This window comes from Pungitius pungitius, chromosome 21 (assembly GCF_949316345.1).
Source record: "Pungitius pungitius chromosome 21, fPunPun2.1, whole genome shotgun sequence".
NCBI classification, from domain to species: domain Eukaryota; kingdom Metazoa; phylum Chordata; class Actinopteri; order Perciformes; family Gasterosteidae; genus Pungitius; species Pungitius pungitius.
Genome location: NC_084920.1, coordinates 11,298,655 through 11,319,559, shown reverse-complemented (window position 1 = coordinate 11,319,559; position 20,905 = coordinate 11,298,655). Strand labels below are relative to the sequence as shown.

At 37.9% G+C, this 20,905-nt stretch overlaps 52 non-coding genes across 52 annotated transcripts; all 52 read left to right on the top strand.

Moving 5' to 3' along the window:
- The first annotated feature begins 207 nt into the window (after window positions 1-207).
- Window positions 208-289, top strand: trnas-cga (transfer RNA serine (anticodon CGA)). Its single transcript has one exon. It is a non-coding gene; the product is annotated as a tRNA-Ser (tRNA).
- A 285-nt stretch (window positions 290-574) lies between these two features.
- Window positions 575-646, top strand: trnaa-ugc (transfer RNA alanine (anticodon UGC)). Its single transcript has one exon. It is a non-coding gene; the product is annotated as a tRNA-Ala (tRNA).
- Window positions 647-1,085: 439 nt separating this feature from the next.
- trnaa-ugc (transfer RNA alanine (anticodon UGC)) lies at window positions 1,086-1,157 on the top strand. Its single transcript has one exon. It is a non-coding gene; the product is annotated as a tRNA-Ala (tRNA).
- Window positions 1,158-1,388: 231 nt separating this feature from the next.
- Window positions 1,389-1,470, top strand: trnas-cga (transfer RNA serine (anticodon CGA)). The gene has a single exon. It is a non-coding gene; the product is annotated as a tRNA-Ser (tRNA).
- Window positions 1,471-1,754: 284 nt separating this feature from the next.
- On the top strand, window positions 1,755-1,826 carry trnaa-ugc (transfer RNA alanine (anticodon UGC)). The gene has a single exon. It is a non-coding gene; the product is annotated as a tRNA-Ala (tRNA).
- A 743-nt stretch (window positions 1,827-2,569) lies between these two features.
- On the top strand, window positions 2,570-2,651 carry trnas-cga (transfer RNA serine (anticodon CGA)). The gene has a single exon. It is a non-coding gene; the product is annotated as a tRNA-Ser (tRNA).
- Window positions 2,652-2,936: 285 nt separating this feature from the next.
- On the top strand, window positions 2,937-3,008 carry trnaa-ugc (transfer RNA alanine (anticodon UGC)). Its single transcript has one exon. It is a non-coding gene; the product is annotated as a tRNA-Ala (tRNA).
- Window positions 3,009-3,447: 439 nt separating this feature from the next.
- Window positions 3,448-3,519, top strand: trnaa-ugc (transfer RNA alanine (anticodon UGC)). The gene has a single exon. It is a non-coding gene; the product is annotated as a tRNA-Ala (tRNA).
- A 231-nt stretch (window positions 3,520-3,750) lies between these two features.
- Window positions 3,751-3,832, top strand: trnas-cga (transfer RNA serine (anticodon CGA)). Its single transcript has one exon. It is a non-coding gene; the product is annotated as a tRNA-Ser (tRNA).
- A 284-nt stretch (window positions 3,833-4,116) lies between these two features.
- trnaa-ugc (transfer RNA alanine (anticodon UGC)) lies at window positions 4,117-4,188 on the top strand. Its single transcript has one exon. It is a non-coding gene; the product is annotated as a tRNA-Ala (tRNA).
- Window positions 4,189-4,628: 440 nt separating this feature from the next.
- Window positions 4,629-4,700, top strand: trnaa-ugc (transfer RNA alanine (anticodon UGC)). The gene has a single exon. It is a non-coding gene; the product is annotated as a tRNA-Ala (tRNA).
- A 231-nt stretch (window positions 4,701-4,931) lies between these two features.
- On the top strand, window positions 4,932-5,013 carry trnas-cga (transfer RNA serine (anticodon CGA)). The gene has a single exon. It is a non-coding gene; the product is annotated as a tRNA-Ser (tRNA).
- A 284-nt stretch (window positions 5,014-5,297) lies between these two features.
- trnaa-ugc (transfer RNA alanine (anticodon UGC)) lies at window positions 5,298-5,369 on the top strand. The gene has a single exon. It is a non-coding gene; the product is annotated as a tRNA-Ala (tRNA).
- A 743-nt stretch (window positions 5,370-6,112) lies between these two features.
- Window positions 6,113-6,194, top strand: trnas-cga (transfer RNA serine (anticodon CGA)). Its single transcript has one exon. It is a non-coding gene; the product is annotated as a tRNA-Ser (tRNA).
- A 285-nt stretch (window positions 6,195-6,479) lies between these two features.
- trnaa-ugc (transfer RNA alanine (anticodon UGC)) lies at window positions 6,480-6,551 on the top strand. Its single transcript has one exon. It is a non-coding gene; the product is annotated as a tRNA-Ala (tRNA).
- A 439-nt stretch (window positions 6,552-6,990) lies between these two features.
- Window positions 6,991-7,062, top strand: trnaa-ugc (transfer RNA alanine (anticodon UGC)). Its single transcript has one exon. It is a non-coding gene; the product is annotated as a tRNA-Ala (tRNA).
- Window positions 7,063-7,293: 231 nt separating this feature from the next.
- trnas-cga (transfer RNA serine (anticodon CGA)) lies at window positions 7,294-7,375 on the top strand. Its single transcript has one exon. It is a non-coding gene; the product is annotated as a tRNA-Ser (tRNA).
- Window positions 7,376-7,659: 284 nt separating this feature from the next.
- On the top strand, window positions 7,660-7,731 carry trnaa-ugc (transfer RNA alanine (anticodon UGC)). The gene has a single exon. It is a non-coding gene; the product is annotated as a tRNA-Ala (tRNA).
- A 440-nt stretch (window positions 7,732-8,171) lies between these two features.
- Window positions 8,172-8,243, top strand: trnaa-ugc (transfer RNA alanine (anticodon UGC)). The gene has a single exon. It is a non-coding gene; the product is annotated as a tRNA-Ala (tRNA).
- A 231-nt stretch (window positions 8,244-8,474) lies between these two features.
- trnas-cga (transfer RNA serine (anticodon CGA)) lies at window positions 8,475-8,556 on the top strand. The gene has a single exon. It is a non-coding gene; the product is annotated as a tRNA-Ser (tRNA).
- Window positions 8,557-8,840: 284 nt separating this feature from the next.
- trnaa-ugc (transfer RNA alanine (anticodon UGC)) lies at window positions 8,841-8,912 on the top strand. Its single transcript has one exon. It is a non-coding gene; the product is annotated as a tRNA-Ala (tRNA).
- Window positions 8,913-9,352: 440 nt separating this feature from the next.
- Window positions 9,353-9,424, top strand: trnaa-ugc (transfer RNA alanine (anticodon UGC)). The gene has a single exon. It is a non-coding gene; the product is annotated as a tRNA-Ala (tRNA).
- Window positions 9,425-9,655: 231 nt separating this feature from the next.
- trnas-cga (transfer RNA serine (anticodon CGA)) lies at window positions 9,656-9,737 on the top strand. Its single transcript has one exon. It is a non-coding gene; the product is annotated as a tRNA-Ser (tRNA).
- Window positions 9,738-10,021: 284 nt separating this feature from the next.
- On the top strand, window positions 10,022-10,093 carry trnaa-ugc (transfer RNA alanine (anticodon UGC)). Its single transcript has one exon. It is a non-coding gene; the product is annotated as a tRNA-Ala (tRNA).
- Window positions 10,094-10,533: 440 nt separating this feature from the next.
- On the top strand, window positions 10,534-10,605 carry trnaa-ugc (transfer RNA alanine (anticodon UGC)). Its single transcript has one exon. It is a non-coding gene; the product is annotated as a tRNA-Ala (tRNA).
- A 231-nt stretch (window positions 10,606-10,836) lies between these two features.
- On the top strand, window positions 10,837-10,918 carry trnas-cga (transfer RNA serine (anticodon CGA)). Its single transcript has one exon. It is a non-coding gene; the product is annotated as a tRNA-Ser (tRNA).
- Window positions 10,919-11,202: 284 nt separating this feature from the next.
- trnaa-ugc (transfer RNA alanine (anticodon UGC)) lies at window positions 11,203-11,274 on the top strand. Its single transcript has one exon. It is a non-coding gene; the product is annotated as a tRNA-Ala (tRNA).
- Window positions 11,275-11,714: 440 nt separating this feature from the next.
- trnaa-ugc (transfer RNA alanine (anticodon UGC)) lies at window positions 11,715-11,786 on the top strand. Its single transcript has one exon. It is a non-coding gene; the product is annotated as a tRNA-Ala (tRNA).
- Window positions 11,787-12,017: 231 nt separating this feature from the next.
- Window positions 12,018-12,099, top strand: trnas-cga (transfer RNA serine (anticodon CGA)). The gene has a single exon. It is a non-coding gene; the product is annotated as a tRNA-Ser (tRNA).
- Window positions 12,100-12,384: 285 nt separating this feature from the next.
- On the top strand, window positions 12,385-12,456 carry trnaa-ugc (transfer RNA alanine (anticodon UGC)). Its single transcript has one exon. It is a non-coding gene; the product is annotated as a tRNA-Ala (tRNA).
- Window positions 12,457-12,687: 231 nt separating this feature from the next.
- Window positions 12,688-12,769, top strand: trnas-cga (transfer RNA serine (anticodon CGA)). Its single transcript has one exon. It is a non-coding gene; the product is annotated as a tRNA-Ser (tRNA).
- A 285-nt stretch (window positions 12,770-13,054) lies between these two features.
- Window positions 13,055-13,126, top strand: trnaa-ugc (transfer RNA alanine (anticodon UGC)). The gene has a single exon. It is a non-coding gene; the product is annotated as a tRNA-Ala (tRNA).
- Window positions 13,127-13,357: 231 nt separating this feature from the next.
- Window positions 13,358-13,439, top strand: trnas-cga (transfer RNA serine (anticodon CGA)). Its single transcript has one exon. It is a non-coding gene; the product is annotated as a tRNA-Ser (tRNA).
- Window positions 13,440-13,724: 285 nt separating this feature from the next.
- On the top strand, window positions 13,725-13,796 carry trnaa-ugc (transfer RNA alanine (anticodon UGC)). Its single transcript has one exon. It is a non-coding gene; the product is annotated as a tRNA-Ala (tRNA).
- A 231-nt stretch (window positions 13,797-14,027) lies between these two features.
- Window positions 14,028-14,109, top strand: trnas-cga (transfer RNA serine (anticodon CGA)). Its single transcript has one exon. It is a non-coding gene; the product is annotated as a tRNA-Ser (tRNA).
- Window positions 14,110-14,394: 285 nt separating this feature from the next.
- Window positions 14,395-14,466, top strand: trnaa-ugc (transfer RNA alanine (anticodon UGC)). Its single transcript has one exon. It is a non-coding gene; the product is annotated as a tRNA-Ala (tRNA).
- A 231-nt stretch (window positions 14,467-14,697) lies between these two features.
- On the top strand, window positions 14,698-14,779 carry trnas-cga (transfer RNA serine (anticodon CGA)). Its single transcript has one exon. It is a non-coding gene; the product is annotated as a tRNA-Ser (tRNA).
- Window positions 14,780-15,063: 284 nt separating this feature from the next.
- trnaa-ugc (transfer RNA alanine (anticodon UGC)) lies at window positions 15,064-15,135 on the top strand. Its single transcript has one exon. It is a non-coding gene; the product is annotated as a tRNA-Ala (tRNA).
- A 440-nt stretch (window positions 15,136-15,575) lies between these two features.
- On the top strand, window positions 15,576-15,647 carry trnaa-ugc (transfer RNA alanine (anticodon UGC)). The gene has a single exon. It is a non-coding gene; the product is annotated as a tRNA-Ala (tRNA).
- Window positions 15,648-15,878: 231 nt separating this feature from the next.
- On the top strand, window positions 15,879-15,960 carry trnas-cga (transfer RNA serine (anticodon CGA)). The gene has a single exon. It is a non-coding gene; the product is annotated as a tRNA-Ser (tRNA).
- A 284-nt stretch (window positions 15,961-16,244) lies between these two features.
- On the top strand, window positions 16,245-16,316 carry trnaa-ugc (transfer RNA alanine (anticodon UGC)). Its single transcript has one exon. It is a non-coding gene; the product is annotated as a tRNA-Ala (tRNA).
- Window positions 16,317-16,756: 440 nt separating this feature from the next.
- trnaa-ugc (transfer RNA alanine (anticodon UGC)) lies at window positions 16,757-16,828 on the top strand. Its single transcript has one exon. It is a non-coding gene; the product is annotated as a tRNA-Ala (tRNA).
- A 231-nt stretch (window positions 16,829-17,059) lies between these two features.
- trnas-cga (transfer RNA serine (anticodon CGA)) lies at window positions 17,060-17,141 on the top strand. The gene has a single exon. It is a non-coding gene; the product is annotated as a tRNA-Ser (tRNA).
- A 284-nt stretch (window positions 17,142-17,425) lies between these two features.
- Window positions 17,426-17,497, top strand: trnaa-ugc (transfer RNA alanine (anticodon UGC)). The gene has a single exon. It is a non-coding gene; the product is annotated as a tRNA-Ala (tRNA).
- A 440-nt stretch (window positions 17,498-17,937) lies between these two features.
- Window positions 17,938-18,009, top strand: trnaa-ugc (transfer RNA alanine (anticodon UGC)). Its single transcript has one exon. It is a non-coding gene; the product is annotated as a tRNA-Ala (tRNA).
- A 231-nt stretch (window positions 18,010-18,240) lies between these two features.
- Window positions 18,241-18,322, top strand: trnas-cga (transfer RNA serine (anticodon CGA)). The gene has a single exon. It is a non-coding gene; the product is annotated as a tRNA-Ser (tRNA).
- Window positions 18,323-18,607: 285 nt separating this feature from the next.
- trnaa-ugc (transfer RNA alanine (anticodon UGC)) lies at window positions 18,608-18,679 on the top strand. Its single transcript has one exon. It is a non-coding gene; the product is annotated as a tRNA-Ala (tRNA).
- Window positions 18,680-19,119: 440 nt separating this feature from the next.
- trnaa-ugc (transfer RNA alanine (anticodon UGC)) lies at window positions 19,120-19,191 on the top strand. The gene has a single exon. It is a non-coding gene; the product is annotated as a tRNA-Ala (tRNA).
- A 231-nt stretch (window positions 19,192-19,422) lies between these two features.
- On the top strand, window positions 19,423-19,504 carry trnas-cga (transfer RNA serine (anticodon CGA)). The gene has a single exon. It is a non-coding gene; the product is annotated as a tRNA-Ser (tRNA).
- A 285-nt stretch (window positions 19,505-19,789) lies between these two features.
- On the top strand, window positions 19,790-19,861 carry trnaa-ugc (transfer RNA alanine (anticodon UGC)). Its single transcript has one exon. It is a non-coding gene; the product is annotated as a tRNA-Ala (tRNA).
- Window positions 19,862-20,092: 231 nt separating this feature from the next.
- trnas-cga (transfer RNA serine (anticodon CGA)) lies at window positions 20,093-20,174 on the top strand. The gene has a single exon. It is a non-coding gene; the product is annotated as a tRNA-Ser (tRNA).
- Window positions 20,175-20,762: 588 nt separating this feature from the next.
- On the top strand, window positions 20,763-20,844 carry trnas-cga (transfer RNA serine (anticodon CGA)). The gene has a single exon. It is a non-coding gene; the product is annotated as a tRNA-Ser (tRNA).
- The last annotated feature ends 61 nt before the right edge of the window (window positions 20,845-20,905 follow it).

Here is a 20,905-nt window from a genome sequence, read left to right as displayed (position 1 = left end):
TTGATTAAAACAATTCATGGGAAAGTTAAAATTTCGAGACGAAGAATCAACAAGGGAAAGGAGAAACCATGTGTCGTTTAGGAAGTAGACTTTAGATGTTTACCCAATCAAGTGTGTTCCACAAATGTGCTCTTTCTAATTCTCTATTCTACCGCTTAGTCAATTATTATTTTTTCCAAATAGTCAATTTTCTGCTAAATGTACCGGGTTGTTGTGGCCGAGAGGTTAAGGCGATGGACTCGAAATCCATTGAGGTCCCCCCGCGCAGGTTCGAATCCTGCCAGCAACGATTTTGTCTCTACCACTACCTCGTCCCACCATTGAGTGATATGGTATTCTACCTAGGTCAACGTGTTCTGTTCTACTTGCAAACTCAAGACAACAAGAATCTGTTTAATGTGGTGTAACGAGACTCACAAGATCGATTTCAGACTGTCGTAGTAAGTTTTTGCTTTGGGAAGGTCTCTATTTATTCTTTTCTCCTCATAATTCTTCTATAGTAAGTAAATAAATATATAAATAAATATACATACATATATATAACCAAAAAAAAGTAAATTCTGTAGTTTATACAGGGGATGTAGCTCAGTGGTAGAGCGCATGCTTTGCATGTATGAGGTCCTGGGTTCAATCCCCAGCATCTCCATAGATTTTATGCTCACCTTTCAGAGTTGATTATGGAGATTCATGGGAAAATTCCCTTTTCGAGGCGAGAACAAAACAAGGAAATGAAGGCACCAAGTTTAGTCTATGACGTATAGTTTACATTTTTACCTAATCATGTGTGTTCCAGAAATGTGCCCTTTCTAACTCTCTATTCTAGCGCTGAGTCAATTCTTGATTTTGCTGAATAGTCATTTTTCTTCTACAAGTGCATCTTCGAATCCTGCCAGCAACGACTTTCTATTTAAAGTGGTACAATAAGACTCACAAGATCGATTTCAGACTCTCATAGTAAGTTTTGCCTTCGGGGAGGTCTCTATTTGTTCATTTCTCCTCATAGTTCTTTCCATACAAAGTAAAGTCATTAATTTAAACAAATATACATATATCACCAAAAAAAAGTAAATTCTGTAGTTTATACAGGGGATGTAGCTCAGTGGTAGAGCGCATGCTTTGCATGTATGAGGTCCTGGGTTCAATCCCCAGCATCTCCATTAGATATTATGCTCACATTTCAGTTGATTAAAACAATTCATGGGAAAGTTAAAATTTCGAGACGAAGAATCAACAAGGGAAAGGAGAAACCATGTGTCGTTTAGGAAGTAGACTTTAGATGTTTACCCAATCAAGTGTGTTCCACAAATGTGCTCTTTCTAATTCTCTATTCTAACGCTTAGTCAATTATTATTTTTTCCAAATAGTCAATTTTCTGCTAAATGTACCGGGTTGTTGTGGCCGAGAGGTTAAGGCGATGGACTCGAAATCCATTGAGGTCCCCCCGCGCAGGTTCGAATCCTGCTAGCAACGATTTTGTCTCTACCACTACCTCGTCCCACCATTGAGTGATATGGTATTCTACCTAGGTCAACGTGTTCTGTTCTACTTGCAAACTCAAGACAACAAGAATCTGTTTAATGTGGTATAACGAGACTCACAAGATCGATTTCAGACTGTCATAGTAGGTTTTTGCTTTGGGAAGATCTCTATTTATTCTTCTCTCCTCATAGTTCTTCTATTGTAAGTAAATAAATATATAAATAAATATACATACATATATATCACAAAAAAAAGTAAATTCTGTAGTTTTTACAGGGGATGTAGCTCAGTGGTAGAGCGCATGCTTTGCATGTATGAGGTCCTGGGTTCAATCCCCAGCATCTCCATTAGATTTTATGCTCACCTTTCAAAGTTGATTATGGCGATTCATGGGAAAATTCCCTTTTCGAGGCGAGAACAAAACAAGGAAATGAAGGCACCAAGTTTAGTCTATGACGTATAGTTTACATTTTTACCTAATCATGTGTGTTCCAGAAATGTGCCCTTTCTAACTCTCTATTCTAGCGCTTAGTCAATTCTTTATTTTGCTGAATAGTCATTTTTCTTCTACAAGTGCATCTTCGAATCCTGCCAGCAACGACTTTCTATTTAAAGTGGTACAATAAGACTCACAAGATCGATTTCAGACTCTCATAGTAAGTTTTGCCTTTGGGGAGGTCTCTATTTGTTCATTTCTCCTCATAGTTCTTTCCATACAAAGTAAAGTCATATATATAAACAAATATACATATATCACCAAAAAAAAGTAAATTCTGTAGTTTATACATGGGATGTAGCTCAGTGGTAGAGCGCATGCTTTGCATGTATGAGGTCCTGGGTTCAATCCCCAGCATCTCCATTAGATATTATGCTCACATTTCAGTTTATTAAAACAATTCATGGGAAAGTTAAAATTTCGAGACGAAGAATCAACAAGGGAAAGGAGAAACCATGTGTCGTTTAGGAAGTAGACTTTAGATGTTTACCCAATCAAGTGTGTTCCACAAATGTGCTCTTTCTAATTCTCTATTCTACCGCTTAGTCAATTATTATTTTTTCCAAATAGTCAATTTTCTGCTAAATGTACCGGGTTGTTGTGGCCGAGAGGTTAAGGCGATGGACTCGAAATCCATTGGGGTCCCCCCGCGCAGGTTCGAATCCTGCCAGCAACGATTTTGTCTCTACCACTACCTCGTCCCACCATTGAGTGATATGGTATTCTACCTAGGTCAACGTGTTCTGTTCTACTTGCAAACTCAAGACAACAAGAATCTGTTTAATGTGGTGTAACGAGACTCACAAGATCGATTTCAGACTGTCGTAGTAAGTTTTTGCTTTGGGAAGGTCTCTATTTATTCTTTTCTCCTCATAATTCTTCTATAGTAAGTAAATAAATATATAAATAAATATACATACATATATATCACCAAAAAAAAGTAAATTCTGTAGTTTTTACAGGGGATGTAGCTCAGTGGTAGAGCGCATGCTTTGCATGTATGAGGTCCTGGGTTCAATCCCTAGCATCTCCATAGATTTTATGCTCACCTTTCAGAGTTGATTATGGAGATTCATGGGAAAATTCCCTTTTCGAGGCGAGAACAAAACAAGGAAATGAAGGCACCAAGTTTAGTCTATGACGTATAGTTTACATTTTTACCTAATCATGTGTGTTCCAGAAATGTGCCCTTTCTAACTCTCTATTCTAGCGCTGAGTCAATTCTTGATTTTGCTGAATAGTCATTTTTCTTCTACAAGTGCATCTTCGAATCCTGCCAGCAACGACTTTCTATTTAAAGTGGTACAATAAGACTCACAAGATCGATTTCAGACTCTCATAGTAAGTTTTGCCTTCGGGGAGGTCTCTATTTGTTCATTTCTCCTCATAGTTCTTTCCATACAAAGTAAAGTCATATATATAAACAAATATACATATATCACCAAAAAAAAGTAAATTCTGTAGTTTATACAGGGGATGTAGCTCAGTGGTAGAGCGCATGCTTTGCATGTATGAGGTCCTGGGTTCAATCCCCAGCATCTCCATTAGATATTATGCTCACATTTCAGTTGATTAAAACAATTCATGGGAAAGTTAAAATTTCGAGACGAAGAATCAACAAGGGAAAGGAGAAACCATGTGTCGTTTAGGAAGTAGACTTTAGATGTTTACCCAATCAAGTGTGTTCCACAAATGTGCTCTTTCTAATTCTGTATTCTACCGCTTAGTCAATTATTATTTTTTCCAAATAGTCAATTTTCTGCTAAATGTACCGGGTTGTTGTGGCCGAGAGGTTAAGGCGATGGACTCGAAATCCATTGGGGTCCCCCCGCGCAGGTTCGAATCCTGCCAGCAACGATTTTGTCTCTACCACTACCTCGTCCCACCATTGAGTGATATGGTATTCTACCTAGGTCAACGTGTTCTGTTCTACTTGCAAACTCAAGACAACAAGAATCTGTTTAATGTGGTATAACGAGACTCACAAGATCGATTTCAGACTGTCATAGTAGGTTTTTGCTTTGGGAAGATCTCTATTTATTCTTCTCTCCTCATAGTTCTTCTATTGTAAGTAAATAAATATATAAATAAATATACATACATATATATCACAAAAAAAAGTAAATTCTGTAGTTTTTACAGGGGATGTAGCTCAGTGGTAGAGCGCATGCTTTGCATGTATGAGGTCCTGGGTTCAATCCCCAGCATCTCCATTAGATTTTATGCTCACCTTTCAAAGTTGATTATGGCGATTCATGGGAAAATTCCCTTTTCGAGGCGAGAACAAAACAAGGAAATGAAGGCACCAAGTTTAGTCTATGACGTATAGTTTACATTTTTACCTAATCATGTGTGTTCCAGAAATGTGCCCTTTCTAACTCTCTATTCTAGCGCTTAGTCAATTCTTGATTTTGCTGAATAGTCATTTTTCTTCTACAAGTGCATCTTCGAATCCTGCCAGCAACGACTTTCCATTTAAAGTGGTACAATAAGACTCACAAGATCGATTTCAGACTCTCATAGTAAGTTTTGCCTTTGGGGAGGTCTCTATTTGTTCATTTCTCCTCATAGTTCTTTCCATACAAAGTAAAGTCATATATATAAACAAATATACATATATCACCAAAAAAAAGTAAATTCTGTAGTTTTTACAGGGGATGTAGCTCAGTGGTAGAGCGCATGCTTTGCATGTATGAGGTCCTGGGTTCAATCCCCAGCATCTCCATTAGATATTATGCTCACATTTCAGTTGATTAAAACAATTCATGGGAAAGTTAAAATTTCGAGACGAAGAATCAACAAGGGAAAGGAGAAACCATGTGTCGTTTAGGAAGTAGACTTTAGATGTTTACCCAATCAAGTGTGTTCCACAAATGTGCTCTTTCTAATTCTCTATTCTACCGCTTAGTCAATTATTATTTTTTCCAAATAGTCAATTTTCTGCTAAATGTACCGGGTTGTTGTGGCCGAGAGGTTAAGGCGATGGACTCGAAATCCATTGGGGTCCCCCCGCGCAGGTTCGAATCCTGCCAGCAACAATTTTGTCTCTACCACTACCTCGTCCCACCATTGAGTGATATGGTATTCTACCTAGGTCAACGTGTTCTGTTCTACTTGCAAACTCAAGACAACAAGAATCTGTTTAATGTGGTATAACGAGACTCACAAGATCGATTTCAGACTGTCATAGTAGGTTTTTGCTTTGGGAAGATCTCTATTTATTCTTCTCTCCTCATAGTTCTTCTATTGTAAGTAAATAAATATATAAATAAATATACATACATATATATCACAAAAAAAAGTAAATTCTGTAGTTTTTACAGGGGATGTAGCTCAGTGGTAGAGCGCATGCTTTGCATGTATGAGGTGCTGGGTTCAATCCCCAGCATCTCCATTAGATTTTATGCTCACCTTTCAGAGTTGATTATGGCGATTCATGGGAAAATTCCCTTTTCGAGGCGAGAACAAAACAAGGAAATGAAGGCACCAAGTTTAGTCTATGACGTATAGTTTACATTTTTACCTAATCATGTGTGTTCCAGAAATGTGCCCTTTCTAACTCTCTATTCTAGCGCTTAGTCAATTCTTGATTTTGCTGAATAGTCATTTTTCTTCTACAAGTGCATCTTCGAATCCTGCCAGCAACGACTTTCTATTTAAAGTGGTACAATAAGACTCACAAGATCGATTTCAGACTCTCATAGTAAGTTTTGCCTTTGGGGAGGTCTCTATTTGTTCATTTCTCCTCATAGTTCTTTCCATACAAAGTAAAGTCATATATATAAACAAATATACATATATCACCAAAAAAAAGTAAATTCTGTAGTTTATACATGGGATGTAGCTCAGTGGTAGAGCGCATGCTTTGCATGTATGAGGTCCTGGGTTCAATCCCCAGCATCTCCATTAGATATTATGCTCACATTTCAGTTTATTAAAACAATTCATGGGAAAGTTAAAATTTCGAGACGAAGAATCAACAAGGGAAAGGAGAAACCATGTGTCGTTTAGGAAGTAGACTTTAGATGTTTACCCAATCAAGTGTGTTCCACAAATGTGCTCTTTCTAATTCTCTATTCTACCGCTTAGTCAATTATTATTTTTTCCAAATAGTCAATTTTCTGCTAAATGTACCGGGTTGTTGTGGCCGAGAGGTTAAGGCGATGGACTCGAAATCCATTGGGGTCCCCCCGCGCAGGTTCGAATCCTGCCAGCAACGATTTTGTCTCTACCACTACCTCGTCCCACCATTGAGTGATATGGTATTCTACCTAGGTCAACGTGTTCTGTTCTACTTGCAAACTCAAGACAACAAGAATCTGTTTAATGTGGTGTAACGAGACTCACAAGATCGATTTCAGACTGTCGTAGTAAGTTTTTGCTTTGGGAAGGTCTCTATTTATTCTTTTCTCCTCATAATTCTTCTATAGTAAGTAAATAAATATATAAATAAATATACATACATATATATCACCAAAAAAAAGTAAATTCTGTAGTTTTTACAGGGGATGTAGCTCAGTGGTAGAGCGCATGCTTTGCATGTATGAGGTCCTGGGTTCAATCCCTAGCATCTCCATAGATTTTATGCTCACCTTTCAGAGTTGATTATGGAGATTCATGGGAAAATTCCCTTTTCGAGGCGAGAACAAAACAAGGAAATGAAGGCACCAAGTTTAGTCTATGACGTATAGTTTACATTTTTACCTAATCATGTGTGTTCCAGAAATGTGCCCTTTCTAACTCTCTATTCTAGCGCTGAGTCAATTCTTGATTTTGCTGAATAGTCATTTTTCTTCTACAAGTGCATCTTCGAATCCTGCCAGCAACGACTTTCTATTTAAAGTGGTACAATAAGACTCACAAGATCGATTTCAGACTCTCATAGTAAGTTTTGCCTTCGGGGAGGTCTCTATTTGTTCATTTCTCCTCATAGTTCTTTCCATACAAAGTAAAGTCATATATATAAACAAATATACATATATCACCAAAAAAAAGTAAATTCTGTAGTTTATACAGGGGATGTAGCTCAGTGGTAGAGCGCATGCTTTGCATGTATGAGGTCCTGGGTTCAATCCCCAGCATCTCCATTAGATATTATGCTCACATTTCAGTTGATTAAAACAATTCATGGGAAAGTTAAAATTTCGAGACGAAGAATCAACAAGGGAAAGGAGAAACCATGTGTCGTTTAGGAAGTAGACTTTAGATGTTTACCCAATCAAGTGTGTTCCACAAATGTGCTCTTTCTAATTCTGTATTCTACCGCTTAGTCAATTATTATTTTTTCCAAATAGTCAATTTTCTGCTAAATGTACCGGGTTGTTGTGGCCGAGAGGTTAAGGCGATGGACTCGAAATCCATTGGGGTCCCCCCGCGCAGGTTCGAATCCTGCCAGCAACGATTTTGTCTCTACCACTACCTCGTCCCACCATTGAGTGATATGGTATTCTACCTAGGTCAACGTGTTCTGTTCTACTTGCAAACTCAAGACAACAAGAATCTGTTTAATGTGGTATAACGAGACTCACAAGATCGATTTCAGACTGTCATAGTAGGTTTTTGCTTTGGGAAGATCTCTATTTATTCTTCTCTCCTCATAGTTCTTCTATTGTAAGTAAATAAATATATAAATAAATATACATACATATATATCACAAAAAAAAGTAAATTCTGTAGTTTTTACAGGGGATGTAGCTCAGTGGTAGAGCGCATGCTTTGCATGTATGAGGTCCTGGGTTCAATCCCCAGCATCTCCATTAGATTTTATGCTCACCTTTCAAAGTTGATTATGGCGATTCATGGGAAAATTCCCTTTTCGAGGCGAGAACAAAACAAGGAAATGAAGGCACCAAGTTTAGTCTATGACGTATAGTTTACATTTTTACCTAATCATGTGTGTTCCAGAAATGTGCCCTTTCTAACTCTCTATTCTAGCGCTTAGTCAATTCTTGATTTTGCTGAATAGTCATTTTTCTTCTACAAGTGCATCTTCGAATCCTGCCAGCAACGACTTTCCATTTAAAGTGGTACAATAAGACTCACAAGATCGATTTCAGACTCTCATAGTAAGTTTTGCCTTTGGGGAGGTCTCTATTTGTTCATTTCTCCTCATAGTTCTTTCCATACAAAGTAAAGTCATATATATAAACAAATATACATATATCACCAAAAAAAAGTAAATTCTGTAGTTTTTACAGGGGATGTAGCTCAGTGGTAGAGCGCATGCTTTGCATGTATGAGGTCCTGGGTTCAATCCCCAGCATCTCCATTAGATATTATGCTCACATTTCAGTTGATTAAAACAATTCATGGGAAAGTTAAAATTTCGAGACGAAGAATCAACAAGGGAAAGGAGAAACCATGTGTCGTTTAGGAAGTAGACTTTAGATGTTTACCCAATCAAGTGTGTTCCACAAATGTGCTCTTTCTAATTCTCTATTCTACCGCTTAGTCAATTATTATTTTTTCCAAATAGTCAATTTTCTGCTAAATGTACCGGGTTGTTGTGGCCGAGAGGTTAAGGCGATGGACTCGAAATCCATTGGGGTCCCCCCGCGCAGGTTCGAATCCTGCCAGCAACAATTTTGTCTCTACCACTACCTCGTCCCACCATTGAGTGATATGGTATTCTACCTAGGTCAACGTGTTCTGTTCTACTTGCAAACTCAAGACAACAAGAATCTGTTTAATGTGGTATAACGAGACTCACAAGATCGATTTCAGACTGTCATAGTAGGTTTTTGCTTTGGGAAGATCTCTATTTATTCTTCTCTCCTCATAGTTCTTCTATTGTAAGTAAATAAATATATAAATAAATATACATACATATATATCACAAAAAAAAGTAAATTCTGTAGTTTTTACAGGGGATGTAGCTCAGTGGTAGAGCGCATGCTTTGCATGTATGAGGTGCTGGGTTCAATCCCCAGCATCTCCATTAGATTTTATGCTCACCTTTCAGAGTTGATTATGGCGATTCATGGGAAAATTCCCTTTTCGAGGCGAGAACAAAACAAGGAAATGAAGGCACCAAGTTTAGTCTATGACGTATAGTTTACATTTTTACCTAATCATGTGTGTTCCAGAAATGTGCCCTTTCTAACTCTCTATTCTAGCGCTTAGTCAATTCTTGATTTTGCTGAATAGTCATTTTTCTTCTACAAGTGCATCTTCGAATCCTGCCAGCAACGACTTTCTATTTAAAGTGGTACAATAAGACTCACAAGATCGATTTCAGACTCTCATAGTAAGTTTTGCCTTTGGGGAGGTCTCTATTTGTTCATTTCTCCTCATAGTTCTTTCCATACAAAGTAAAGTCATATATATAAACAAATATACATATATCACCAAAAAAAAGTAAATTCCGTAGTTTTTACAGGGGATGTAGCTCAGTGGTAGAGCACATGCTTTGCATGTATGAAGTCCTGGGTTCAATCCCCAGCATCTCCATTAGATATTATGCTCACATTTCAGTTGATTAAAACAATTCATGGGAAAGTTAAAATTTCGAGACGAAGAATCAACAAGGGAAAGGAGAAACTATGTGTCGTTTAGGAAGTAGACTTTAGATGTTTACCCAATCAAGTGTGTTCCACAAATGTGCTCTTTCTAATTCTCTATTCTACCGCTTAGTCAATTATTATTTTTTCCAAATAGTCAATTTTCTGCTAAATGTACCGGGTTGTTGTGGCCGAGAGGTTAAGGCGATGGACTCGAAATCCATTGGGGTCCCCCCGCGCAGGTTCGAATCCTGCCAGCAACGATTTTGTCTCTACCACTACCTCGTCCCACCATTGAGTGATATGGTATTCTACCTAGGTCAACGTGTTCTGTTCTACTTGCAAACTCAAGACAACAAGAATCTGTTTAATGTGGTATAACCAGACTCACAAGATCGATTTCAGACTGTCATAGTAGGTTTTTGCTTTGGGAAGATCTCTATTTATTCTTCTCTCCTCATAGTTCTTCTATTGTAAGTAAATAAATATATAAATAAATATACATACATATATATCACAAAAAATAGTAAATTCTGTAGTTTTTACAGGGGATGTAGCTCAGTGGTAGAGCGCATGCTTTGCATGTATGAGGTCCTGGGTTCAATCCCCAGCATCTCCATTAGATTTTATGCTCACCTTTCAAAGTTGATTATGGCGATTCATGGGAAAATTCCCTTTTCGAGGCGAGAACAAAACAAGGAAATGAAGGCACCAAGTTTAGTCTATGACGTATAGTTTACATTTTTACCTAATCATGTGTGTTCCAGAAATGTGCCCTTTCTAACTCTCTATTCTAGCGCTTAGTCAATTCTTGATTTTGCTGAATAGTCATTTTTCTTCTACAAGTGCATCTTCGAATCCTGCCAGCAACGACTTTCCATTTAAAGTGGTACAATAAGACTCACAAGATCGATTTCAGACTCTCATAGTAAGTTTTGCCTTTGGGGAGGTCTCTATTTGTTCATTTCTCCTCATAGTTCTTTCCATACAAAGTAAAGTCATATATATAAACAAATATACATATATCACCAAAAAAAAGTAAATTCTGTAGTTTTTACAGGGGATGTAGCTCAGTGGTAGAGCGCATGCTTTGCATGTATGAGGTCCTGGGTTCAATCCCCAGCATCTCCATTAGATATTATGCTCACATTTCAGTTGATTAAAACAATTCATGGGAAAGTTAAAATTTCGAGACGAAGAATCAACAAGGGAAAGGAGAAACCATGTGTCGTTTAGGAAGTAGACTTTAGATGTTTACCCAATCAAGTGTGTTCCACAAATGTGCTCTTTCTAATTCTCTATTCTACCGCTTAGTCAATTATTATTTTTTCCAAATAGTCAATTTTCTGCTAAATGTACCGGGTTGTTGTGGCCGAGAGGTTAAGGCGATGGACTCGAAATCCATTGGGGTCCCCCCGCGCAGGTTCGAATCCTGCCAGCAACAATTTTGTCTCTACCACTACCTCGTCCCACCATTGAGTGATATGGTATTCTACCTAGGTCAACGTGTTCTGTTCTACTTGCAAACTCAAGACAACAAGAATCTGTTTAATGTGGTATAACGAGACTCACAAGATCGATTTCAGACTGTCATAGTAGGTTTTTGCTTTGGGAAGATCTCTATTTATTCTTCTCTCCTCATAGTTCTTCTATTGTAAGTAAATAAATATATAAATAAATATACATACATATATATCACAAAAAAAAGTAAATTCTGTAGTTTTTACAGGGGATGTAGCTCAGTGGTAGAGCGCATGCTTTGCATGTATGAGGTGCTGGGTTCAATCCCCAGCATCTCCATTAGATTTTATGCTCACCTTTCAGAGTTGATTATGGCGATTCATGGGAAAATTCCCTTTTCGAGGCGAGAACAAAACAAGGAAATGAAGGCACCAAGTTTAGTCTATGACGTATAGTTTACATTTTTACCTAATCATGTGTGTTCCAGAAATGTGCCCTTTCTAACTCTCTATTCTAGCGCTTAGTCAATTCTTGATTTTGCTGAATAGTCATTTTTCTTCTACAAGTGCATCTTCGAATCCTGCCAGCAACGACTTTCTATTTAAAGTGGTACAATAAGACTCACAAGATCGATTTCAGACTCTCATAGTAAGTTTTGCCTTTGGGGAGGTCTCTATTTGTTCATTTCTCCTCATAGTTCTTTCCATACAAAGTAAAGTCATATATATAAACAAATATACATATATCACCAAAAAAAAGTAAATTCCGTAGTTTTTACAGGGGATGTAGCTCAGTGGTAGAGCGCATGCTTTGCATGTATGAAGTCCTGGGTTCAATCCCCAGCATCTCCATTAGATATTATGCTCACATTTCAGTTGATTAAAACAATTCATGGGAAAGTTAAAATTTCGAGACGAAGAATCAACAAGGGAAAGGAGAAACTATGTGTCGTTTAGGAAGTAGACTTTAGATGTTTACCCAATCAAGTGTGTTCCACAAATGTGCTCTTTCTAATTCTCTATTCTACCGCTTAGTCAATTATTATTTTTTCCAAATAGTCAATTTTCTGCTAAATGTACCGGGTTGTTGTGGCCGAGAGGTTAAGGCGATGGACTCGAAATCCATTGGGGTCCCCCCGCGCAGGTTCGAATCCTGCCAGCAACGATTTTGTCTCTACCACTACCTCGTCCCACCATTGAGTGATATGGTATTCTACCTAGGTCAACGTGTTCTGTTCTACTTGCAAACTCAAGACAACAAGAATCTGTTTAATGTGGTGTAACGAGACTCACAAGATCGATTTCAGACTGTCGTAGTAAGTTTTTGCTTTGGGAAGGTCTCTATTTATTCTTTTCTCCTCATAATTCTTCTATAGTAAGTAAATAAATATATAAATAAATATACATACATATATATCACCAAAAAAAAGTAAATTCTGTAGTTTTTACAGGGGATGTAGCTCAGTGGTAGAGCGCGTGCTTTGCATGTATGAGGTCCTGGGTTCAATCCCCAGCATCTCCATTAGATATTATGCTCACATTTCAGTTGATTAAAACAATTCATGGGAAAGTTAAAATTTCGAGACGAAGAATCAACAAGGGAAAGGAGAAACCATGTGTCGTTTAGGAAGTAGACTTTAGATGTTTACCCAATCAAGTGTGTTCCACAAATGTGCTCTTTCTAATTCTCTATTCTACCGCTTAGTCAATTATTATTTTTTCCAAATAGTCAATTTTCTGCTAAATGTACCGGGTTGTTGTGGCCGAGAGGTTAAGGCGATGGACTCGAAATCCATTGGGGTCCCCCCGCGCAGGTTCGAATCCTGCCAGCAACGATTTTGTCTCTACCACTACCTCGTCCCACCATTGAGTGATATGGTATTCTACCTAGGTCAACGTGTTCTGTTCTACTTGCAAACTCAAGACAACAAGAATCTGTTTAATGTGGTGTAACGAGACTCACAAGATCGATTTCAGACTGTCGTAGTAAGTTTTTGCTTTGGGAAGGTCTCTATTTATTCTTTTCTCCTCATAATTCTTCTATAGTAAGTAAATAAATATATAAATAAATATACATACATATATATCACCAAAAAAAAGTAAATTCTGTAGTTTTTACAGGGGATGTAGCTCAGTGGTAGAGCGCGTGCTTTGCATGTATGAGGTCCTGGGTTCAATCCCCAGCATCTCCATTAGATATTATGCTCACATTTCAGTTGATTAAAACAATTCATGGGAAAGTTAAAATTTCGAGACGAAGAATCAACAAGGGAAAGGAGAAACCATGTGTCGTTTAGGAAGTAGACTTTAGATGTTTACCCAATCAAGTGTGTTCCACAAATGTGCTCTTTCTAATTCTCTATTCTACCGCTTAGTCAATTATTATTTTTTCCAAATAGTCAATTTTCTGCTAAATGTACCGGGTTGTTGTGGCCGAGAGGTTAAGGCGATGGACTCGAAATCCATTGGGGTCCCCCCGCGCAGGTTCGAATCCTGCCAGCAACGATTTTGTCTCTACCACTACCTCGTCCCACCATTGAGTGATATGGTATTCTACCTAGGTCAACGTGTTCTGTTCTACTTGCAAACTCAAGACAACAAGAATCTGTTTAATGTGGTGTAACGAGACTCACAAGATCGATTTCAGACTGTCGTAGTAAGTTTTTGCTTTGGGAAGGTCTCTATTTATTCTTTTCTCCTCATAATTCTTCTATAGTAAGTAAATAAATATATAAATAAATATACATACATATATATCACCAAAAAAAAGTAAATTCTGTAGTTTTTACAGGGGATGTAGCTCAGTGGTAGAGCGCGTGCTTTGCATGTATGAGGTCCTGGGTTCAATCCCCAGCATCTCCATTAGATATTATGCTCACATTTCAGTTGATTAAAACAATTCATGGGAAAGTTAAAATTTCGAGACGAAGAATCAACAAGGGAAAGGAGAAACCATGTGTCGTTTAGGAAGTAGACTTTAGATGTTTACCCAATCAAGTGTGTTCCACAAATGTGCTCTTTCTAATTCTCTATTCTACCGCTTAGTCAATTATTATTTTTTCCAAATAGTCAATTTTCTGCTAAATGTACCAGGTTGTTGTGGCCGAGAGGTTAAGGCGATGGACTCGAAATCCATTGGGGTCCCCCCGCGCAGGTTCGAATCCTGCCAGCAACGATTTTGTCTCTACCACTACCTCGTCCCACCATTGAGTGATATGGTATTCTACCTAGGTCAACGTGTTCTGTTCTACTTGCAAACTCAAGACAACAAGAATCTGTTTAATGTGGTATAACGAGACTCACAAGATCGATTTCAGACTGTCGTAGTAAGTTTTTGCTTTGGGAAGGTCTCTATTTATTCTTTTCTCCTCATAATTCTTCTATAGTAAGTAAATGAATATATAAATAAATATACATACATATATATCACCAAAAAAAAGTAAATTCTGTAGTTTTTACAGGGGATGTAGCTCAGTGGTAGAGCGCATGCTTTGCATGTATGAGGTCCTGGGTTCAATCCCCAGCATCTCCATTAGATATTATGCTCACATTTCAGTTGATTAAAACAATTCATGGGAAAGTTAAAATTTCGAGACGAAGAATCAACAAGGGAAAGGAGAAACCATGTGTCGTTTAGGAAGTAGACTTTAGATGTTTACCCAATCAAGTGTGTTCCACAAATGTGCTCTTTCTAATTCTCTATTCTACCGCTTAGTCAATTATTATTTTTTCCAAATAGTCAATTTTCTGCTAAATGTACCGGGTTGTTGTGGCCGAGAGGTTAAGGCGATGGACTCGAAATCCATTGGGGTCCCCCCGCGCAGGTTCGAATCCTGCCAGCAACAATTTTGTCTCTACCACTACCTCGTCCCACCATTGAGTGATATGGTATTCTACCTAGGTCAACGTGTTCTGTTCTACTTGCAAACTCAAGACAACAAGAATCTGTTTAATGTGGTATAACGAGACTCACAAGATCGATTTCAGACTGTCATAGTAGGTTTTTGCTTTGGGAAGATCTCTATTTATTCTTCTCTCCTCATAGTTCTTCTATTGTAAGTAAATAAATATATAAATAAATATACATACATATATATCACAAAAAAAAGTAAATTCTGTAGTTTTTACAGGGGATGTAGCTCAGTGGTAGAGCGCATGCTTTGCATGTATGAGGTGCTGGGTTCAATCCCCAGCATCTCCATTAGATTTTATGCTCACCTTTCAGAGTTGATTATGGCGATTCATGGGAAAATTCCCTTTTCGAGGCGAGAACAAAACAAGGAAATGAAGGCACCAAGTTTAGTCTATGACGTATAGTTTACATTTTTACCTAATCATGTGTGTTCCAGAAATGTGCCCTTTCTAACTCTCTATTCTAGCGCTTAGTCAATTCTTGATTTTGCTGAATAGTCATTTTTCTTCTACAAGTGCATCTTCGAATCCTGCCAGCAACGACTTTCTATTTAAAGTGGTACAATAAGACTCACAAGATCGATTTCAGACTCTCATAGTAAGTTTTGCCTTTGGGGAGGTCTCTATTTGTTCATTTCTCCTCATAGTTCTTTCCATACAAAGTAAAGTCATATATATAAACAAATATACATATATCACCAAAAAAAAGTAAATTCCGTAGTTTTTACAGGGGATGTAGCTCAGTGGTAGAGCGCATGCTTTGCATGTATGAAGTCCTGGGTTCAATCCCCAGCATCTCCATTAGATATTATGCTCACATTTCAGTTGATTAAAACAATTCATGGGAAAGTTAAAATTTCGAGACGAAGAATCAACAAGGGAAAGGAGAAACTATGTGTCGTTTAGGAAGTAGACTTTAGATGTTTACCCAATCAAGTGTGTTCCACAAATGTGCTCTTTCTAATTCTCTATTCTACCGCTTAGTCAATTATTATTTTTTCCAAATAGTCAATTTTCTGCTAAATGTACCGGGTTGTTGTGGCCGAGAGGTTAAGGCGATGGACTCGAAATCCATTGGGGTCCCCCCGCGCAGGTTCGAATCCTGCCAGCAACGATTTTGTCTCTACCACTACCTCGTCCCACCATTGAGTGATATGGTATTCTACCTAGGTCAACGTGTTCTGTTCTACTTGCAAACTCAAGACAACAAGAATCTGTTTAATGTGGTATAACCAGACTCACAAGATCGATTTCAGACTGTCATAGTAGGTTTTTGCTTTGGGAAGATCTCTATTTATTCTTCTCTCCTCATAGTTCTTCTATTGTAAGTAAATAAATATATAAATAAATATACATACATATATATCACAAAAAATAGTAAATTCTGTAGTTTTTACAGGGGATGTAGCTCAGTGGTAGAGCGCATGCTTTGCATGTATGAGGTCCTGGGTTCAATCCCCAGCATCTCCATTAGATTTTATGCTCACCTTTCAAAGTTGATTATGGCGATTCATGGGAAAATTCCCTTTTCGAGGCGAGAACAAAACAAGGAAATGAAGGCACCAAGTTTAGTCTATGACGTATAGTTTACATTTTTACCTAATCATGTGTGTTCCAGAAATGTGCCCTTTCTAACTCTCTATTCTAGCGCTTAGTCAATTCTTGATTTTGCTGAATAGTCATTTTTCTTCTACAAGTGCATCTTCGAATCCTGCCAGCAACGACTTTCCATTTAAAGTGGTACAATAAGACTCACAAGATCGATTTCAGACTCTCATAGTAAGTTTTGCCTTTGGGGAGGTCTCTATTTGTTCATTTCTCCTCATAGTTCTTTCCATACAAAGTAAAGTCATATATATAAACAAATATACATATATCACCAAAAAAAAGTAAATTCTGTAGTTTTTACAGGGGATGTAGCTCAGTGGTAGAGCGCATGCTTTGCATGTATGAGGTCCTGGGTTCAATCCCCAGCATCTCCATTAGATATTATGCTCACATTTCAGTTGATTAAAACAATTCATGGGAAAGTTAAAATTTCGAGACGAAGAATCAACAAGGGAAAGGAGAAACCATGTGTCGTTTAGGAAGTAGACTTTAGATGTTTACCCAATCAAGTGTGTTCCACAAATGTGCTCTTTCTAATTCTCTATTCTACCGCTTAGTCAATTATTATTTTTTCCAAATAGTCAATTTTCTGCTAAATGTACCGGGTTGTTGTGGCCGAGAGGTTAAGGCGATGGACTCGAAATCCATTGGGGTCCCCCCGCGCAGGTTCGAATCCTGCCAGCAACAATTTTGTCTCTACCACTACCTCGTCCCACCATTGAGTGATATGGTATTCTACCTAGGTCAACGTGTTCTGTTCTACTTGCAAACTCAAGACAACAAGAATCTGTTTAATGTGGTATAACGAGACTCACAAGATCGATTTCAGACTGTCATAGTAGGTTTTTGCTTTGGGAAGATCTCTATTTATTCTTCTCTCCTCATAGTTCTTCTATTGTAAGTAAATAAATATATAAATAAATATACATACATATATATCACAAAAAAAAGTAAATTCTGTAGTTTTTACAGGGGATGTAGCTCAGTGGTAGAGCGCATGCTTTGCATGTATGAGGTGCTGGGTTCAATCCCCAGCATCTCCATTAGATTTTATGCTCACCTTTCAGAGTTGATTATGGCGATTCATGGGAAAATTCCCTTTTCGAGGCGAGAACAAAACAAGGAAATGAAGGCACCAAGTTTAGTCTATGACGTATAGTTTACATTTTTACCTAATCATGTGTGTTCCAGAAATGTGCCCTTTCTAACTCTCTATTCTAGCGCTTAGTCAATTCTTGATTTTGCTGAATAGTCATTTTTCTTCTACAAGTGCATCTTCGAATCCTGCCAGCAACGACTTTCTATTTAAAGTGGTACAATAAGACTCACAAGATCGATTTCAGACTCTCATAGTAAGTTTTGCCTTTGGGGAGGTCTCTATTTGTTCATTTCTCCTCATAGTTCTTTCCATACAAAGTAAAGTCATATATATAAACAAATATACATATATCACCAAAAAAAAGTAAATTCCGTAGTTTTTACAGGGGATGTAGCTCAGTGGTAGAGCGCATGCTTTGCATGTATGAAGTCCTGGGTTCAATCCCCAGCATCTCCATTAGATATTATGCTCACATTTCAGTTGATTAAAACAATTCATGGGAAAGTTAAAATTTCGAGACGAAGAATCAACAAGGGAAAGGAGAAACTATGTGTCGTTTAGGAAGTAGACTTTAGATGTTTACCCAATCAAGTGTGTTCCACAAATGTGCTCTTTCTAATTCTCTATTCTACCGCTTAGTCAATTATTATTTTTTCCAAATAGTCAATTTTCTGCTAAATGTACCGGGTTGTTGTGGCCGAGAGGTTAAGGCGATGGACTCGAAATCCATTGGGGTCCCCCCGCGCAGGTTCGAATCCTGCCAGCAACGATTTTGTCTCTACCACTACCTCGTCCCACCATTGAGTGATATGGTATTCTACCTAGGTCAACGTGTTCTGTTCTACTTGCAAACTCAAGACAACAAGAATCTGTTTAATGTGGTGTAACGAGACTCACAAGATCGATTTCAGACTGTCGTAGTAAGTTTTTGCTTTGGGAAGGTCTCTATTTATTCTTTTCTCCTCATAATTCTTCTATAGTAAGTAAATAAATATATAAATAAATATACATACATATATATCACCAAAAAAAAGTAAATTCTGTAGTTTTTACAGGGGATGTAGCTCAGTGGTAGAGCGCGTGCTTTGCATGTATGAGGTCCTGGGTTCAATCCCCAGCATCTCCATTAGATTTTATGCTCACCTTTCAAAGTTGATTATGGCGATTCATGGGAAAATTCCCTTTTCGAGGCGAGAACAAAACAAGGAAATGAAGGCACCAAGTTTAGTCTATGACGTATAGTTTACATTTTTACCTAATCATGTGTGTTCCAGAAATGTGCCCTTTCTAACTCTCTATTCTAGCGCTTAGTCAATTCTTGATTTTGCTGAATAGTCATTTTTCTTCTACAAGTGCATCTTCGAATCCTGCCAGCAACGACTTTCCATTTAAAGTGGTACAATAAGACTCACAAGATCGATTTCAGACTCTCATAGTAAGTTTTGCCTTTGGGGAGGTCTCTATTTGTTCATTTCTCCTCATAGTTCTTTCCATACAAAGTAAAGTCATATATATAAACAAATATACATATATCACCAAAAAAAAGTAAATTCTGTAGTTTTTACAGGGGATGTAGCTCAGTGGTAGAGCGCATGCTTTGCATGTATGAGGTCCTGGGTTCAATCCCCAGCATCTCCATTAGATATTATGCTCACATTTCAGTTGATTAAAACAATTCATGGGAAAGTTAAAATTTCGAGACGAAGAATCAACAAGGGAAAGGAGAAACCATGTGTCGTTTAGGAAGTAGACTTTAGATGTTTACCCAATCAAGTGTGTTCCACAAATGTGCTCTTTCTAATTCTCTATTCTACCGCTTAGTCAATTATTATTTTTTCCAAATAGTCAATTTTCTGCTAAATGTACCGGGTTGTTGTGGCCGAGAGGTTAAGGCGATGGACTCGAAATCCATTGGGGTCCCCCCGCGCAGGTTCGAATCCTGCCAGCAACGATTTTGTCTCTACCACTACCTCGTCCCACCATTGAGTGATATGGTATTCTACCTAGGTCAACGTGTTCTGTTCTACTTGCAAACTCAAGACAACAAGAATCTGTTTAATGTGGTGTAACGAGACTCACAAGATCGATTTCAGACTGTCGTAGTAAGTTTTTGCTTTGGGAAGGTCTCTATTTATTCTTTTCTCCTCATAATTCTTCTATAGTAAGTAAATAAATATATAAATAAATATACATACATATATATCACCAAAAAAAAGTAAATTCTGTAGTTTTTACAGGGGATGTAGCTCAGTGGTAGAGCGCGTGCTTTGCATGTATGAGGTCCTGGGTTCAATCCCCAGCATCTCCATTAGATATTATGCTCACATTTCAGTTGATTAAAACAATTCATGGGAAAGTTAAAATTTCGAGACGAAGAATCAACAAGGGAAAGGAGAAACCATGTGTCGTTTAGGAAGTAGACTTTAGATGTTTACCCAATCAAGTGTGTTCCACAAATGTGCTCTTTCTAATTCTCTATTCTACCGCTTAGTCAATTATTATTTTTTCCAAATAGTCAATTTTCTGCTAAATGTACCAGGTTGTTGTGGCCGAGAGGTTAAGGCGATGGACTCGAAATCCATTGGGGTCCCCCCGCGCAGGTTCGAATCCTGCCAGCAACGATTTTGTCTCTACCACTACCTCGTCCCACCATTGAGTGATATGGTATTCTACCTAGGTCAACGTGTTCTGTTCTACTTGCAAACTCAAGACAACAAGAATCTGTTTAATGTGGTATAACGAGACTCACAAGATCGATTTCAGACTGTCGTAGTAAGTTTTTGCTTTGGGAAGGTCTCTATTTATTCTTTTCTCCTCATAATTCTTCTATAGTAAGTAAATGAATATATAAATAAATATACATACATATATATCACCAAAAAAAAGTAAATTCTGTAGTTTATACATGGGATGTAGCTCAGTGGTAGAGCGCATGCTTTGCATGTATGAGGTCCTGGGTTCAATCCCCAGCATCTCCATTAGATATTATGCTCACATTTCAGTTTATTAAAACAATTCATGGGAAAGTTAAAATTTCGAGACGAAGAATCAACAAGGGAAAGGAGAAACCATGTGTCGTTTAGGAAGTAGACTTTAGATGTTTACCCAATCAAGTGTGTTCCACAAATGTGCTCTTTCTAATTCTCTATTCTACCGCTTAGTCAATTATTATTTTTTCCAAATAGTCAATTTTCTGCTAAATGTACCGGGTTGTTGTGGCCGAGAGGTTAAGGCGATGGACTCGAAATCCATTGGGGTCCCCCCGCGCAGGTTCGAATCCTGCCAGCAACGATTTTGTCTCTACCACTACCTCGTCCCACCATTGAGTGATATGGTATTCTACCTAGGTCAA